Below are 16,787 nucleotides of genomic sequence, written 5' to 3'. Positions count from 1 at the left end.
CCTATTTATTCAGCCAATATACATTTATCAACCCTGTGTCAAGCATCAGATATAAAGACAAAAAAAAAAAAAAAAAAAGAAAGAAAGAAAAATCATGATCCTTCAGGAAGCTTAGTATAAACATCAGTCAAGGAAACCCAATTAAAATAGTGTGGGGGCTGCTATGACAGAGGTAAGCATAAGTCCCTTCAGGAACATAAACAAGGACATTCATTTATTCAACATTCATTAATTCTCCACTATGTATCAGACTTTGATTTAGATCTTGGAACTAGAGTGAAAGATGAGAAAGAAAAAAAAATCAGTACATTCTAGTGCAAGAGATGGATAATTGAAAATAAACAAAAAGTGAGATTTCTACTAATGATAATAAGAAAATAAAGGGGACAAGTGATAGCACGATGCCATTGGACACTGTTTTGGACAGTGGGAACCAGGAAGAGCTCTCTGAAGAGTGGAAATTTAAGCTGAGAAGTGGAGGATAAGCAGCAAAGCTCCAAGGCAGAGTGGTCAGCAAGTTCTGCGAGCCAGGCTCAGGACACTGGAGGACAGCAAAAGCCCAATGAAATGAGTGAGCAAAGGGAGAGAACAGGAGGTGAGGTCTGAGAGAAGACAGCTTTCATATGGCCTTGTTGACTGTGGTAAGCAGTTTGGATTCATTCTAAATGGGAATCACTGGTGGGTGTGAAGCATGTGACTAGGAAATATTTCTGAGGGTGGAGGGCTGCCTCTTGAATTTAATCCTGAGTGGGCACTAGACTAGGAAGAAGGCATGCAGTGGGATGGCTATAGGAAGGGAAATAGCATGCTGTGTGCAGCATTGCAACAATGCTAGTGGATTCAGCTGGCATCAGTGGGGGAAGAATGACCTACCTCTTCAAGACATAGTGTCCAGAAAATTGACAATTCCTTTGAGGGAAAAAAAAATTAAAGCTTTGTACCTTGTATCATTCTTACAAATAAGTCTCAGGTGGATTAAAAACTTTAAAATTATAAAACTATTGAGAGAAAATATAGGAAAATACATTCATGACCTTTATGAATGTAGGGATTAAGAAGAATCTATTAAATAATAAATAAGTAGTAAAAGAATAAATTTGACTATGTTAAAAGAAAAAAGAAAGAAATCAAGACACCATAAACAGAGTTAAATTTAGGAAACAAACTGGGAGAAAATGTTTACAGCATAAATAGCAGCCAAAAATTAGTCCAAACCATACATAAATAACTCCTATAAATAAAAACAGAAAGGATAAACAATCCAAGAAAGAAATTGGCAAAGGATATAAAGAGGAAAATTCACCAACAGGAAAACAAAAAGCCAATAAACATACAAAACATCTGAAATTAATTAATTAGAAAAATGCAAATTAATGTTAACTAGACAGCATTTCCACCTATCAGATTATCAAAATATTTTGATAATATGTATTTTTACAGACTACTAGTGAGGGCATAGGTTTTAGTCTTTTTGGAGGGCCCTTGAGCACTGTATATTAAAATAAAATACAATTCTAATACTTAAATATGGCTCCTGGATAAACCTTTGCACACATGCACAAGGATGTTCATTGCAACATTGATTCTGTTTAGAGTGGGAAGTAAAATCTCAAAGTTTATTAGAATTTTATCTTGAAAAATAAAAATTAATCAAAATCTATATTGCATTCACACATATTAATTTTTAGTCACCAGAACTCTGTTGTAATACTTGGACCTAACAAAGAAAAAATATGTTACTCTTTCTATGCATTATTTCACTTTGCAACCAAGTTGCATTATATTATTAGCACTGTATTGACACAAATTTATAAAAAGGAGAGAGGATAAGAATAGAAGACACTCCTTTATTACAAAAATTGGAAAGGGGCAAAGTGAGGGAGAAACTAACTGCCTGTGGAGGGCACAGGGATTAGAGAATGATAGCGTAGGGAGAGAGAAGAGAAAGATGGGTTGGTATTTTTATGTAGAGACGTTTGCCTTCCCATGCAACTAGGTAACTAAAAACACTCCTATAGTATGTGGCCACATCTCCACTGGCAGGAAATAACACCACAATAGGAAATAACTGGGAAAAAGAAAATTGGTCCTATTTCTTTCCGCCCCTTCATAATCTATGTTGCTAGGATGTAAGAGGAAAATGAGACTATTAGTGAAATGAAGGGGAAACTCTTCCTATCAAGAAAAGAACACATGCCTTCATGTTTTCCTTTATTCATTCACCTGAGGACAATGTGAGCCTTTTAAAATCTATCACATGGTGATGTGTATTCTCCAGGCTTTCATAACCTGCAGACTCTATGAACCAATAGCAGTGCTGAGCTCCTCTTGGACATCCCTAATCACAGCACCATGGTGGGTTCATGGAGTCTTTAATTAAGATACTCTTAACTGAAATCTCCAACCAGCATTCCCAGACTGACCTCTGGGTTAAAGCAAATAGTGCTGAAACTTTCCACTTCCCCTACTCATGGTGTAGTCACTAGAAAACACCCTACGAGGCTTTGGGAATCTTCACAATTGTGCTATGGCTAACGCATCACCTCTGTCAGCTGAACTGCTTGCAAGCAGATCCTCCTCCTCTCCCATAATTCCAGATTTCAAGTTTTCCCAGCCTCCAACAATGTCAGGGGGGCAAGGAAAGGACTTTGGAGTCAGACTCCATGTTCGGGACCTGTTACTTCCTAACCATGTCATCGTGGGTAAGTTATTTGTCTTCTTTCATGAGGCGCCTGGCTAGTTTCAGTTGGTAGAAACGTGATTCTTGAACTCAAGGTTGTGAGTTCTAGCCCCACACTGGGGGTAGAGTTTACTTAAAAAAAAAATGAGTTGTCCTCTTTGAGCCTCTGTTTGCTCATCTGAAAAATGAATATAAGACAAAATTCAAGTAGGCTTATTGTGAGATGGGAACAGGCAGTTTTAGTAAAGCCTGTGACCTGTTAGTAGACACTCAAAGCCAGTTCCATTACAAACTCATGAAGACACACACACGTTTCTTTTCCTTTCCTTACAAAGTACTCAGGGCCTCACAACTATAGGGTGTTCCATTACAATCTGACCAGATTTGGGAGGTGTAGAGGTGTGGGAAGACCAGATTACATTACTTCACCTCTCCAACTATGGTGAGAGGGCAGAGGAGCCTAGAGAAAAACACTGCTGCAAATAGTGAGGAAGGGTCTCAGGACAAGAGTGTGTTGTCCCTGGCTGGTACTTATCAGCTACCTTCAAGTTGCATCAGCCACATTGCAACATTCTCAGCAAAACAGAAAAGTCCACGGTGCAAATGGCATAGGTCCATAATTTGGAGTGGGGCAAGGGGAGCAGTGACTCAAAGATGAAAGTGTCTACCATTTCATAAAATCACAGCTAGAAACCCAGTGATAGTTCCCTCAACATCTTTCTCTACTTCTCTTGTTAATACTGCCGAAGTCCTTCTAAGGCAGTGCCAGTGACACATCAAATATCTTTAAAACTCAGGTGAGTTTCCCAGAGAAAGAATCCAAAGTGAGTCATGTGTATCCCCTCCCCCCTTCTAAATAAAAACTCAGTTAAAAGAAATGATCCAGGCTCACCTTTCAGTTGCTTAATTCACTGTGGCAGTAAGCAGACAAGGAGATGCCTTGTCTGTAGATTCAAACCTTGGACACTTTTAATATTGAAGTTCTTCCTAACATTTTCCATCTTTTTTTAGTATTTCCATCTGATATTAGTATGATAAATGGAGAGCAGGTTTACAACCGAAATCAAAAGAGAAAGCTTTTAAACCTACTCTTCTCCTAGGAAAAACTTTTATTTTAATTAAGAATGGCTTAAATATTGTCCTGTCCCTAGGTCCCAAGTCATTTGATATTAGCAATATTCCCAGACTCACAGCAAGATCTGATAAATCACCAAAATAGAGCATAATATACAGGTCAAATTGTCTATGGAATCAGAACAGAAAACATTTCTGAAATTCACGGTCTCTGGTGATTCTCCTGGGTGACCACAATGTTTAAAAGATATCCCTAAATAATTTGTCAATAAGGTAAGCAACTGTTAGACCCATTAACTCCTGCTGCTTTTTGTTTGTTTTTAGTTTCTATTTCTCTCCCTTCTTGTTTTCAGGATTTTACATCAAACTCTACTAACAGAATTCGTTCATCGACCACACTTCTTAACGTTAAAGAAAAATTTTAAATGATAACTTCCCCTCTGTTGCCTTGAGATAGACACCCCCTCCCAGAGGAATTAGGTACTCACTTGGATTGTCTCAGGTCAGAGATGAACTTTCAAGGCCCTGGGAGGATTCTGAGTCCAGTCTTCCTTCAAATCGCAGCAATTCTGCTACAAATGTTCAGAACCTGGGTTTGCATTGGGGTGAGTCCAGGAGACAGTGTGGTGAGGAGGAGGAGGAAGAGGGGAGAGTTCTAGTAAAAGCTGTAGATGATCACAGGCGGCCTTCCGGCTCAGCAGCAACATCTCTTCCTTGGCTCTGTGCCTCATGAACACAGATTAGTCATTAACAATCCTTTCCCTGATAAATGATATAAACATAGAAAGGAACCTTGGGAGAGCCTCGAGATTCCCAGGACAAACTCCCAGAGCTCCAGAGTAGGGAATGGGACCCAGTCGAGGAGCCCTGAAACTTGCCTTTTAAAACATTTCTCCTCAGACTGCCTGCAGGATTCTGAGAACCCAGGTTTCTGCACCAAGGCCTTAAACTGGAACTGTCCTCTCCCCTCCCCCCATCCCCAATTTCTTTTAATAGCTCCACTACCTCCCAGGGACTGAAGTTAGCAACTGAGCCTTCTTGACCCTTCCCTCTCCAGGGCCTCCTATATCAAGTAATAACAGATTCATGTGGATTCTATCTTTGGAATGTCTCTTATTTCCAGCCCACCATGTTCCTCTGCTAATTTGGGCCTACCACAGTCTCCTTCTTGAAGAACGGCACTGGCCTCATATCTCTTTTCCTCTTTTCTTTCTCTGCTTTCCAAGTTGCATAGCGGCATAAAGCGTGGGCTCTGGTCAGGTGCCTACTTGTTTGTCACAGCCCTCGGCAAGACACATAGCCTCTCTGAGTCTTAGCTTCCTCATCTGGAAGATGGAAATGGAGTATTTCATGGGCTGTGGTGAGAATTACTTGCATAGTTAAAAATGTGTAAAATGTTTGAAAAAAAAATACCAGCAGGCGCACAATAAATTTTAGCCATTATTATTTCTTTGCTTTATCAATTGAACTAATATTGATTGGTTGTCTGCATACCCTGTACCCAGCAAGCACCCTGCTAGATGCTCTTCTAATCAAAAACCCCCAATGGGTTCCCATTGACTACAGAATAATTTTTAAATGCTATGGTTTGACATTTAGAACCCCTTCCACCGTCTGACAATCTAGCCCTAATCTATCTTTCTAGCATTTTCTCACATCCTGTCTCTCCATAGACCTTAACTTCTTGCCTACATATGCCAAGCTCTCAGACCTCCATGCCTTTGCACAAGTTCTTCCTTTTGCTTAAATCACCTTCCTTTCATATCTTCATGTCTGCCAGGCCCACCATAATTGCTGTGTTCTCCCTGAAGCCAACCCCATTCTTCATCTGTCTCTATGCTGCCCACCAAACCCTCCTCACTCTTTATTTGTAGTTCCCTCAATGTCCCTTAATTCTTCCAACCTTGTCTATTAATGTTACCTACTTATCTCTTTTACAAGAACAAAATTTCTAAAGGACAAGGACGGTAGCCAACTTGTGTTTGTATCTGGTCTTAGCATAGTACCTCTCATGGCAAAATGGTTGCATAACTATTTGTTAGCTAAATCAATGAGTGAGCTGAGAAAAGAACAATTTTCCAGAGTAGCACACCTGTGCACACACATGGGTGTGTGTGTGTGTGTGTGTGTGTGTGCGCGCAAGCACCAGTGTTCCCAGTAAAGTTAGTAGAAGGTCTACATTAAAATCTGTTAGGAATGGTAGATTTTACTCCTCTTGTTAAATAGCATGTGTTAGTCCTACAGGTTCACACTCCTTATGCCTGTGGACTCCCTATATACTGAACCATGCCCCCGGACACACCCCTCATCACAAGGAAGAAGAGAAACTTAGCCCTATAAATTACCCCCTCCCATTTGGAGAGTCTGTGGGGACACTCACCCTGCTCTGCAGCTCTGGGCTGCCCGAAGGACTCCTGCATGACTCCCAAACCAGTTCTTCGTGGATGGCAAGAGCCTATGCTATGATTTCATTCTCCCCAGTAGCAGTGGAAGGTGATGGTGGAGGACACACACTCTGGAACCTATCACTTGTGTCCGAATCTCAGCTCTGGCACGTATGAGCTGTGTGACCTTAGACCTTAGGATTTTATTTAACATCCCTAGATCTCCTCATCTGTAAAATGGACATATAATTACTACCCACTTCACGGGGGTTATTATAAAGATGAAATCAATTCATATGTGCTACATGCTAGTACATCTAGAGAATCTGATACCTAGAAATGCTATCTAAGCATTAGCGATTATTGTTTTCCCTAGCATTTCATACTATCACATCTGCCCAGCTGGACTAGAACTGAAGGAGCTCAGGTGTCTTGAGAGTGAAAGGTATTGAGAAGAAAATTTCAGGCAAGGGTAAGGCAGCAGCAAAGCTCTGAGCCAGGAGGTAGCTTGGAGAATCCCATGAAGTAAAAGAAGGCCAGTGTTTTTCAACAGAGTATGGAGGACGCATGAAGAGATAGGGGTAGGGGCAGTAGTATGCCCGGGAATGTTTAACAGTCAGCTCTCAGGGAGGTGAGTACATTTAAAGACACATCCTCATGTTTCGCCTTTTTAGATATAACAGATGTGTAACATGTTTCACAAATAATAATAAAACATAAAATTTTGTGTATTGTAAATTCCATGTAGCCAATTGACTCTCACAGAATGCTTTTAGTTAGCTTGCTGAATTCTCTTGTATTGGTAACTGGTTTTCAACCATGATTTAATAAATGGAACTGCATTCTAGTCCACTGATGCTTTCCCTAGTATATTTGCTGTCATGAAATCACGTGTGCGATGTACTGTTGAACTGTTACCGTCACACAAATTATATTCATTAAACTGTACCCTCTTTCAGCTCCAACATATATGTTGCATCACTTAATCAATCAGCGATGCAAGCAGCTTCTTTGATGAATCAAATAATCGTTTTCAGACATCGGAAGACATTTCTTCATTTTTGGGTGTGTGCTCCTCACAATGTAAAGCTACAAGCATGAGGTGCTTTTAAGTTTAATCTTTACTATTAACATTTTATACTCAGCAAAATTTTCTCTAAAGGGCCAAAAAGTAAATATTTTAGGTTTTGCAGCCACATATGATCTCTGTCAGATTTTTAAAAAATATGAAACTTCTTAGTTTGCAAGCTGTACAAAAATATCCGTGGGCCAAACAATCAACAAAGCAATGAATCAAGTCCTGATTTATAGATTTTGCTCATTTCTGTGGTGTAAATATTCTCACTGTAGCCACACTATCAACAAGATGTTACTCAACCCAAGGTTGGAAAGAAATGTACAGTGGCACATCATTATTTAGTATTTCTACATTACAGATACAACAGATGGAATTAACAAGGGCAGAGATAATTGTAAAATATAGTAAAATAACTAGCATGTGATGAGTTTTGAGTATTTATTACCTCTGTTTTTAAAATGTATTTAATTGTAAGTTTATTTAATTTTTAATAATGGCTATATTTAACAACCAACTCAAAAAGCTCCTGAAAATTTACCAGTTGTCTCTTATGAGCTGGGACAAGCCAACTCAGCACATCACTGGGGGCATGAGGGCTTCTTACATTCAGTCCTTATTAGTTAGAAGCTAGGAAGTATTACCTCCATTTTACAAATGAGGAAACCAAGGCTTAGAGATTCAGTGACTTGTCAAAAGCAACAAAGGTGGGCTTTAAACAGCTTTGTTTTCTTCAAAGCTGATCTAGTTTCTCCTATACTTTATTCTACTACTAAGCCAGGCAAAGTGAGATCAAAATATTTATGAAATGCTTATCAGAACTGGGATATTTTAATTAATTGCTGAATAGAATACAGATGAGGGAAGTCATTAACATATTGCTAGTGATCAATTCTGGTATAGTATTAGGTATGCAGCAGAAAAACCATTCTGTCACAAAAAGATCTCTATTCATAGAAATTAATATTTTTTGATTAATGCTTTGGCTTCTTTATCTGCTAGAGGATTCCTCCTTTTTTTAATTGAAAATTCCCCCCATCTACCCTAATGAATGAGTTTCTCACAGATCAAGGATGATAAAAGATCCTGAAGCAAATGGGAAGCAGAACAGGTACACTGTGAATATTGTAGCAAGGGTGCAACCTAACCTAGGGACAGGAGGTGTGTGTGACACCACAGTCAGAGAACAGAGACAGGGCACTTAGCTTCACAGGGCAGTGACCACAGGGGGGACACTGAAAAGCACAAAAGGAGAGAAGGAAAGAGAGCATGGATAGTCGAGTTGGCCTCTTTCCCCACTGGCTCACTCCTGGATGTGAGTGTGAATGTCTGTCCCAACACTGAACTGGTCTTAGCAGAAGTGTGTGTGCAACAATCCTTATACTACAGCCTTAAATAACTTCTTTTCTCTGGTTAGGCACCACAACCCTCAAGAAGCTATGCTCTCAAACCAGAGAAAATTTCTAAGACCTAGGACAACATGGTAGGGGCAGTGGCAAAAGCATGGGCTAATCTAAAGGTCAGGGACGTAGGTTTGAGTCCTGACTCTGGTTTTGTCATATGACCTTGTGCAAGTCAATCTCTCGATCTTAGTTTTCTCCCTCCAAAATAATATAATAATGGAAAACGATGTCCACAACATAGGATTATTGTGAAAATCAACATGAAATATCGTATGAAAATGCATGGTATAAAAACAGCAAAGGGAAGCAACTGCCAGGCACCATCAGATGTGAAATCTTCTAGAAACTGGAAACCATACAAGAGTCTGACCCATCTCTCTGCCATCACCTTTTTTAAGTGACTCCCTAAAGTCATGGGGTCTACATTGCGGAGATAGCCCTCTTATAGATGGTGAAGAACATAGCTGAACATTTATCTGAACCCAGACAACCAATCTTAATAATCAGAACCTTTTAAAAGTAAAATATTCATAACCTGTTTTAAGATGTAATCCATGAGAAAGAACATTACTATATTGTACTTAGGAAGTCTCAGGTTAGTTTCTCCATTCATCCTAGATCCAATGCACTTTGCTTTATGTATCTTCCTTGCCCCCCCTTTTTTGGAGGAGTCCTTTATTGCTGTTGTTATTGTTTTTAATTCATAAGTAGCAATGGTAATTGTAGAAAAATAGAAAATACGTATAATCATAAAGAAGAAAATAAAATTCACTTATATTCTTACAACCTATAGAATCATAGAATATACTATCCATACTGATCTATTTCCTTCTTAACTTTTAATGCAAATAGATATATCACAACTTCTCATCTCATAAAAATGATATCATATGGTATATACTGTTCTGAATCTGCTTTCCTCCTTTACTGTATCATAAATATTTTAATATCACTAAATCTTTTCTTTTACATATAACATAATTTAATGACAACATAATATTCAGTTCATATATATATATATAGCCCTCAATTGACCAATTGCCTACTATTGAAACTTTCACTTGTTTCCAATTTTCCTCCATTATAAATAATATTGCAATGATCACCCTTTGTACCTAAATCCTTAGATTCTAAATCCTTAAAATCCTTAAGATTCTACAGTAAACTTAGCAAACTGATTCCAGAAAGATTGGGCCAATTTATAGTCTCCCAATAGGGTCTAAATGTGTCTATTTCTTGCCCTTTGCCAGCAAATGGGGGCCTTGTTGGTTCTTCTCTTTTCCAGAGGAAATGTCCTATGTGATGCCTCCCATCCTCACTTACCCCTCCCAGTACAGAAGCAACATGGACATTGCAGCAGTGTCTTTTGAACTGTGTGACATGACCCATTAGTGGTTCATAAAATCAAGTTAATGGGTCATGACCAGCATTTATTTGTTTTCAATGAAATAGAGCATTTGTTTAAAATAGTATAGCAAATATCACCATTGCAAGTAGAAAAGTATGTACCAATTACTGGAGCTTTTGTTTCACTTACACATGTACATGTTGATGAGGCCTAGATTTCAATATAAAACAGTTGTAAGATCACAGCGTAGATCTAACTAAGCACTGGTTAGTCAAAAGATCATAGAATCCAGGCTGATGGGGTATAGATTCAGGGCATAATTTGGTGGGGAAGGAAGCAAAGGGAATAGAGAAAGGACACACATTCCATTTATATTCCCTGGTAGGAAAGCTATCTTTCTTCAATGGGGAGAAATCTACGTTATTAATGGAAATGTGATAGAACTCTCAGAGGTACACAAAATTAGCTACTTAAAAAAGTGTAACATAAGTCATGGTTTTATAGTAGGTGAAATTATAAATTTCAGGGTGGGACAAGTAATCTGTACCTGTATCTTCTCCACATATTTCTGTCACATTATGTCTATAGTTTTAGATCCAGGGGCGCCTGGGTGGCTCAGTTGGTTAAGCATCCAACTTTGGCTCAGGTCATGATCTCACAGCTCGTGAGTTGGAGCCCCACATCAGGCTCTGTGCTGACAGCTCAGATTCAGATTCTGTGTCTCCACCTCTCTCTGCCCCTCCCTTGCTCATGATTTCTCTCTTTCTCTCTCTCTGTCTCTCAAACATAAATAAACATTAAAAAAATTTTATAGTTACAGATCTGCCTCTGCTTATTCCACCAGTGTTTGGGGGGCAACTCACCTTATCTCTCTAAGCCCCAGCTTTCTCACCTACAAAATGAGGATATTCAACCAGATGACAGCCAAGGGCCCTTCCACATCTGCGGTCCCAGGGATCTGTGCTGTGCTGATCCATTACAGCTTTCAGTGGCCCATTAACAGGAGCTGTTAATTGCATGGCTGTTCATGAGCATGCGATCTATGCAGTCATACAGGGTCCCTCACTTAGAAGGCCTTGTGCTTAAGTTGAATGCTTTATTGTCATTGTTTTGAAAATTCTTAATAATTTTTTGACAAAGGGTCTCATATTTTCATTTTCCACAGAGCCCCACAGATTACATAGCTGGTCCAGTCTATTAAGTCAGACAACATGAAGTCTTCCTGATAGGAACATGGAGTTCTTTCCTCTGGCACTGCTGGGAGATGACGCAGTGGCTCTCAACCCCAGTGGATAAAGTACAAGCTGCTTAGAGGGTTTATGACTTGCAAAAGTCTGCGGTGCACTACAAACAACACATAAGGGATGCTGTTTAGAACTTTTGTTCTGCCCAAGGCTTGTGTTCAATTGTTCCAGCCCCAGCTGGAGTGGATTGTCCAAACCGCATTCAACTCTTACAAAAAATAGTCTTAAAATAGGATGACCCATTTAATGCCATGTGCCACTCTACGGGTTAATTGGATGTGAAACATTCACAGCAGGTTCTCAATAAAAGATATAATAGAAAGATGAAGGTCAGTGTTGGGCCTGAGTACTATATTATGTCCAACCTGCATTTTAAACCCAGAAGCTGCTAAAAAATGATTAATAGGTAGAATAAAGAAAACATTTGAGGGCATGGTCCATTTTATATTTGAAAAGGCCCCCATCTGTTTGGGAAATTCAACTGATAGCTCAATGGTAAGCTATCTTTCTTCAATAGGGAGAAAGCTACTTATCATCAAGAAGGCATATTTTCAGAACTTTATAATGGTGGTGACATTGTATTTACACTATTCATTTTGTTTTTCCAGGGACCAAATATAGACCATGACAATAGAACAGCATCAGATATGGTGAAAATCATAATGCTGGTCTCCTTACAAAATCATGATACTGAAACAGAAGAGGCACACAAGGTACTTAAAATGTCTGTCTTTACACATAGAACAATCATTTATTAAACATCTGGTTTAATAAAGACTTTGTTCAACCTTTGCAGAATTCCCTAATCAGCATGGTCCATGTGAAAATGTTATCTATTTTCTATACCCTCAAAGCACTCCATGTTCACCCCCCTCCATGCACTTTTTATTCATTATTGCAATTGTTTATTTCCTCATCTGTCTCCTTTACTAGTTTGTAAGCTCCTTGAAGGCAAGTCCTGTGGTGGTGTTTTTTTAGTTTCTCGATCTCTAGTCCTCACACAGCACCAAGCCTATTACAGGTGCTCATAAAATCTCTACAGTTAACTAAAAGAATGAGTGGCACATTATATATGAAGAGCTTTTACAAATCAATAAGAAAAAGGTCAACAACACAAAAGAAAAATGGGTAAAGTACATGCAAAGATGATACATATAAGAGATTGCACAAATGACTGTTAAACATATGAAAAGACTTTTTTTCTTCAAATTTTAAAATTCTAGTTAGTTAACCTATAGTGTAGTATTGTTTCAGGAGTAGAATTGAATGATTCATCACTTACGTATAACATCCAGTGCTCATCACAAGTCCCTCCTTAATCCTCATTGCCCATTTAGCTCATCCCCCCGCCCCCACCCCCACACCTCCCTCTAGCAACTCTCAGTTTGTTCTCTATTGTTAAGAGTCTCTTATGGTTTGCTTCCCTCTCTTTTTTTCCAACATATAAAAAAGACATTTAAACTCAATCATAATAAGAACCATAGTAAAAGACAACAAAGGATATATAAATGGCTGATAACACATAAAAGACATTCATATTCAATCATAATAAGAGAAATTCAAGCTATACTGAGATATCATTTTTCACCCATCAGATGGGCAAAGATAAAAAGAAGTTTGCTAACATATCATGCCAGTGAGGATGAAGAAACAAGTACTTTCACATATTGCTGGTGGGGATGTATATTGGTACAATCTCCAAGTAGAACAGATTGCAAGTGTATATAACCTTTTACCCAGTAATTCCCCTTCCCGGAGTCTATCCTAAAAGATACTCACTCAGATGTGTGAAGTGATACTTGAACACAGTGCTAAATTCACCTAGTATGCTCCAGATGTACTGTACTGATGATTAAAATATTAAAATTCTTCTTTGTTGGGAAACATAGCTGTCCTGAGCCCACCCAGCCGCCTACTCCTGCCCTGCCCATCCAGCCCCTTCCCCAAACCCCAGACCTTGCTGCAACCAGGCATTTCAAAAGAACAAACTGAGGGTGGATGGAGGAGGTGGGTACAGGATGGGCTAGATGGGTGATGGCTATTAAGGAGGGCACTTGGTGATGACCACTGGCTGTTGTATGTAAATGATGAATCACTGAATTGAATTCCACTCCTCCAATCAACATTGCACAGTATGTTGGCTAACTAAAATTTACATTAAAAAAAAAAAAAAAAGAAGTAACACCTGATACTGCAGGGGCCTCCAGGACCATGCTTCAGCACTGTGGCCAGCCTCATTCTGATTGATTGGTGCTTGTGCTGTAAGGGTTGTTATATATTTGGATAGCACTCCTATGTCCAAGGCTGTTCCCTGAAGCATAGAATGCAATAGCAAAATTTGGGAAACAACCTAATCAAAAGCTAACATTTATTGAGAGCTTACTATGTGCCACTCACTGTTCAAAGCACTTTACATTGATTCTCATATTTAGTCCTCACAACAGGCCTAGGATGGAGGTACTGTTATAATTCCCATTTTATAGATGAGAAAAGGAGGCACAGAGAAGTTAAGTAGGTTAACATATAGCCAACATCATATACTAATCAGCGATGAACCAGAACTCTGTCAGGGTAGTCTGATTCCAAAGCCTATGCTCTTAAAACAAAATGTGTTTCAGTAGAGACAGGTGACATTAATTAGGGTATACCCATGGAATAGAAACTTATACAGCCACAGAGAAGAATGGGGAAGCTCTTTTTTTTGTAATGTTTATTTATTTTTGAGAGAGTGTGTGTGAGCTGGGGAGGGGCAGAGAGAGAGAGGAGGACAGTTTCCCAAAAGGGCTCTGCACTAAAGGCAGAGACACTGATGCAGGGCTTGAACTCACAAACTGTGAGTTTATGATCCAAGCCAAAGTTGATCACTTAACCAACTGAGCCACCCAGGTGCCCCAGGGAAGTGCTTTATGAACTCATAATTGATATAGCATTCAAGCTAAACTACTCATTGTAAAGAAAGTACAGAAAAATGTGTGTAGTACTTATCCAATTTGTGGATACACACATGTGTGTATATGTATTTAGATACATAGACATATATATGTATGTATACATATATGTGTGTATACACACACACACATATGCACACACATAAAATCACAAATTGGATACGTAGGATGTGTCTGAAATGATATATAAGAAACTGGTAACACTGGTTGCCTGCTTCTGGGGGACAAGGTATTAGGAAAAATGTTTGCTGTGTGTACTTTTTGCACCTTTTGGATTGTATACTATATGCACATACTGCCTGTTTTAAAAATTAAACTGCAAATTAGTGTTTTAAATGAATGATATGTACACAAAGATTCTGAGTCAGAAAGTCAAAAGGGCTTAGAGAGAAATAGGAAAGGTGCCCAGGTGGTCAGAGGTGAGTGAGATTACACCCTTCTGGTCATCAGGCAGAGCTGAGCCTTTAAAGAAGGGAAAGTTGTGAGGATATTCGGGGAGTGGGGGAGGGCAGCCTGCTGTGGGGCAGGTAAGGGGCCTGTGATGAACTTTAGCACTCAGTGAAGACTGTGTGTCCTCTCTGGATGTGAGTACATGCATAGGAAGCCAAGATCTGGGTGTGAAGGGTCTGGGAGGAGCCCCTGAGGTTGAATGCAGATTAGAAATCAGCCTTTTGTTGCCCATTCTAGGGAAGTTCAGGGGAACATAAACTAGAAGTGCCCAAACTTTGTCTTGTCTCACATCCAGGGCTGGTAAGGAGTTAAGCTGTGGAGCCATTCTCAAAGGACTGGACAAGAAACAAAGAAGTAATTGAAGGGTTGGTGGAAAATAGGGCTGAGGAAAAATGGTCCAAGGAGCTGATATTGTTGGTTCTGAAGGAGGACAATTACTGTCCCCTTCTTGACGACACATCATTGTCATTGGGAGGGTGACCAGCTGTTCTCTGTCACCACAAAGGAGACAAAGAGGAAAAGGGTTTCAACTGTAGCATGAGCAATCTAAATTAGATTCAGAGAAAATCTTTCATCAGAAAAAAATTAAGTTGTTAAACACTGAGGGAACAGACTCCGAGAGAAGATATGGTATCACTATCCTTCCCTCTAAATTAGACCTAATGGTGTAGAAGCCAAGCTGCACCTGACTCAGTCATCGTTTGTGTATCCAGTGTCTTCATCTTAAGCTGTGGGCAGCAACACCAACCTCATAAAGTTGTTAAAAAGGTTAAAAGAGAGCCTGTGTGTAAAGCATTTAGAACAAGGCCTAATATACAGTAAACACTGAACGATAGCAGCTATTGTCCTTCAGGGTAAAATAGACAGTGTCTACTAACCATGAAACTCTTCAGTGATTTAGATGGTCACTTGGGATGGTCCCTGGTGGTCTTTTGAATTCAAGCAAATATCCCAGTGCTTCAATGGTTTTATGTCCACAGCTTTATAAGGAAATTCTAACTTTTCTGGAATAAATAGTAGACCATTCATCTCATCTGCTTTGGTTGTAAAGAGTTCTGATGTCAACCATATTCCCAGAAGTCACATTTAAACAACCTCACTCTCTGGGGAAGTGCAGACCACAGTTGTTCAAATATTTTGAATTGGGACCCAAATAGTAAATAAATTTCATACCTCAATGCAGACCACAAATGCACACACACACACACACACACACATTCATATATGTGTGACTGAAATAAAAGTTCATAAACAAAAATGCTTAGGCTTCTATGTGTCATCTATTCTGATATTTTCTATTTTATTTTATTCTAATTTTTAAAACACTGATCTTGACCCACTAGATTGATTTCATGACCTGCCAATGGATTGTGACCCATAGTTTGAAAAACTTGTGTCAAGTCTAAGAGCATTGGGCAAGTTTCTGAACTGTTCTGGGATCTACTAGAACAACTATAAAAAGAAGATTAAAGTATCTATATCTTGGTGTCTTATGAACTTTAATTTAGAACATCAAATACACTGGACTTCACTTTTATTTAATAGACCCTCCTCAATTAAAGTTGATAATGTCATTAAAATGGCTGCCACGAAGGCTCTGCAGGCTTGGGTCCTGGCCCAGAGCCCATTTGCTGTTATTTGGTAGGTATCCTCCCAAGTCAAGGTGCTTGGTTTCCTCTCTGATAACAAATGCTCATCAGCAAACCAGAAAAGAATCTAGAACAAGGTGAGAGGTGGCCACAAGCAAGAGACCAAAGTTTTCCCCAAAATATGAGAGGACTCTGTTTAATATGAAAACCCAGAAGAGAGTGAGTGTTGGGGAGCTGCAGAGAGAGGTAAATTGTGTCCTCTTCTTTCATGTAAAAGGCAGGGTAGGACAGAATATATTTTAGAGGGAAAAAATCTGTTCCAAGAGGCAAAAATACAAAAAATAACTAAATATTTTGTTTCTTGAAGAATCCATGCTGGGGCACCTGGGTGGCTCGGTCAGTTAAGTGTCTGACTCTTGATCTCAGCTCAGATAATGATCTCCCAGTTTGTGGGTTCAAGCCCCATGTCGGGCTCTGCACTGACAGAGTAGATCCTGCTTGGGATTCTGTCTCTCCCTCTCTCTGCCTTCCCCCTCCCCAAAATAAATGAATAAACTTTAAAAAAATCCATCTTGGGTGTTGAAAAAATTAC

General features: G+C 39.3%; 1 protein-coding gene and 1 long non-coding RNA gene across 4 annotated transcripts in view; one reads left to right on the top strand and one right to left on the bottom strand.

Moving 5' to 3' along the window:
- The window catches only part of NR1H4 (nuclear receptor subfamily 1 group H member 4), a 76,626-nt gene extending 72,001 nt beyond the window's left edge, over nt 1–4,625 (bottom strand). The window contains exon 1 of one of the 3 annotated variants that reach the window (XM_078449556.2): nt 4,243–4,625. The gene's annotated coding sequence lies outside the window, so the exon portion shown is untranslated. The remainder of the gene's footprint in view (nt 1–4,242) is intronic. The other 2 variants (XM_060656643.3, XM_060656644.3) reach the window with 2 other exon arrangements.
- LOC144616877 (uncharacterized) overlaps nt 2,619–16,787 on the top strand; it is a 35,958-nt gene continuing 21,789 nt past the window's right edge. Inside the window, exons 1-2 of the long non-coding RNA XR_013556673.1 lie at nt 2,619–2,702; nt 11,817–11,921. This is a non-coding gene — a long non-coding RNA (uncharacterized LOC144616877). The remainder of the gene's footprint in view (nt 2,703–11,816; nt 11,922–16,787) is intronic.

Source organism: Panthera onca, chromosome B4 (assembly GCF_046562875.1).
Source record: "Panthera onca isolate mPanOnc1 chromosome B4, mPanOnc1 haplotype 2, whole genome shotgun sequence".
Taxonomy (NCBI): domain Eukaryota; kingdom Metazoa; phylum Chordata; class Mammalia; order Carnivora; family Felidae; genus Panthera; species Panthera onca.
The sequence above is the reverse complement of the archived record's forward strand: the minus strand, read 5'-3'. Positions and strand labels throughout refer to the sequence as shown.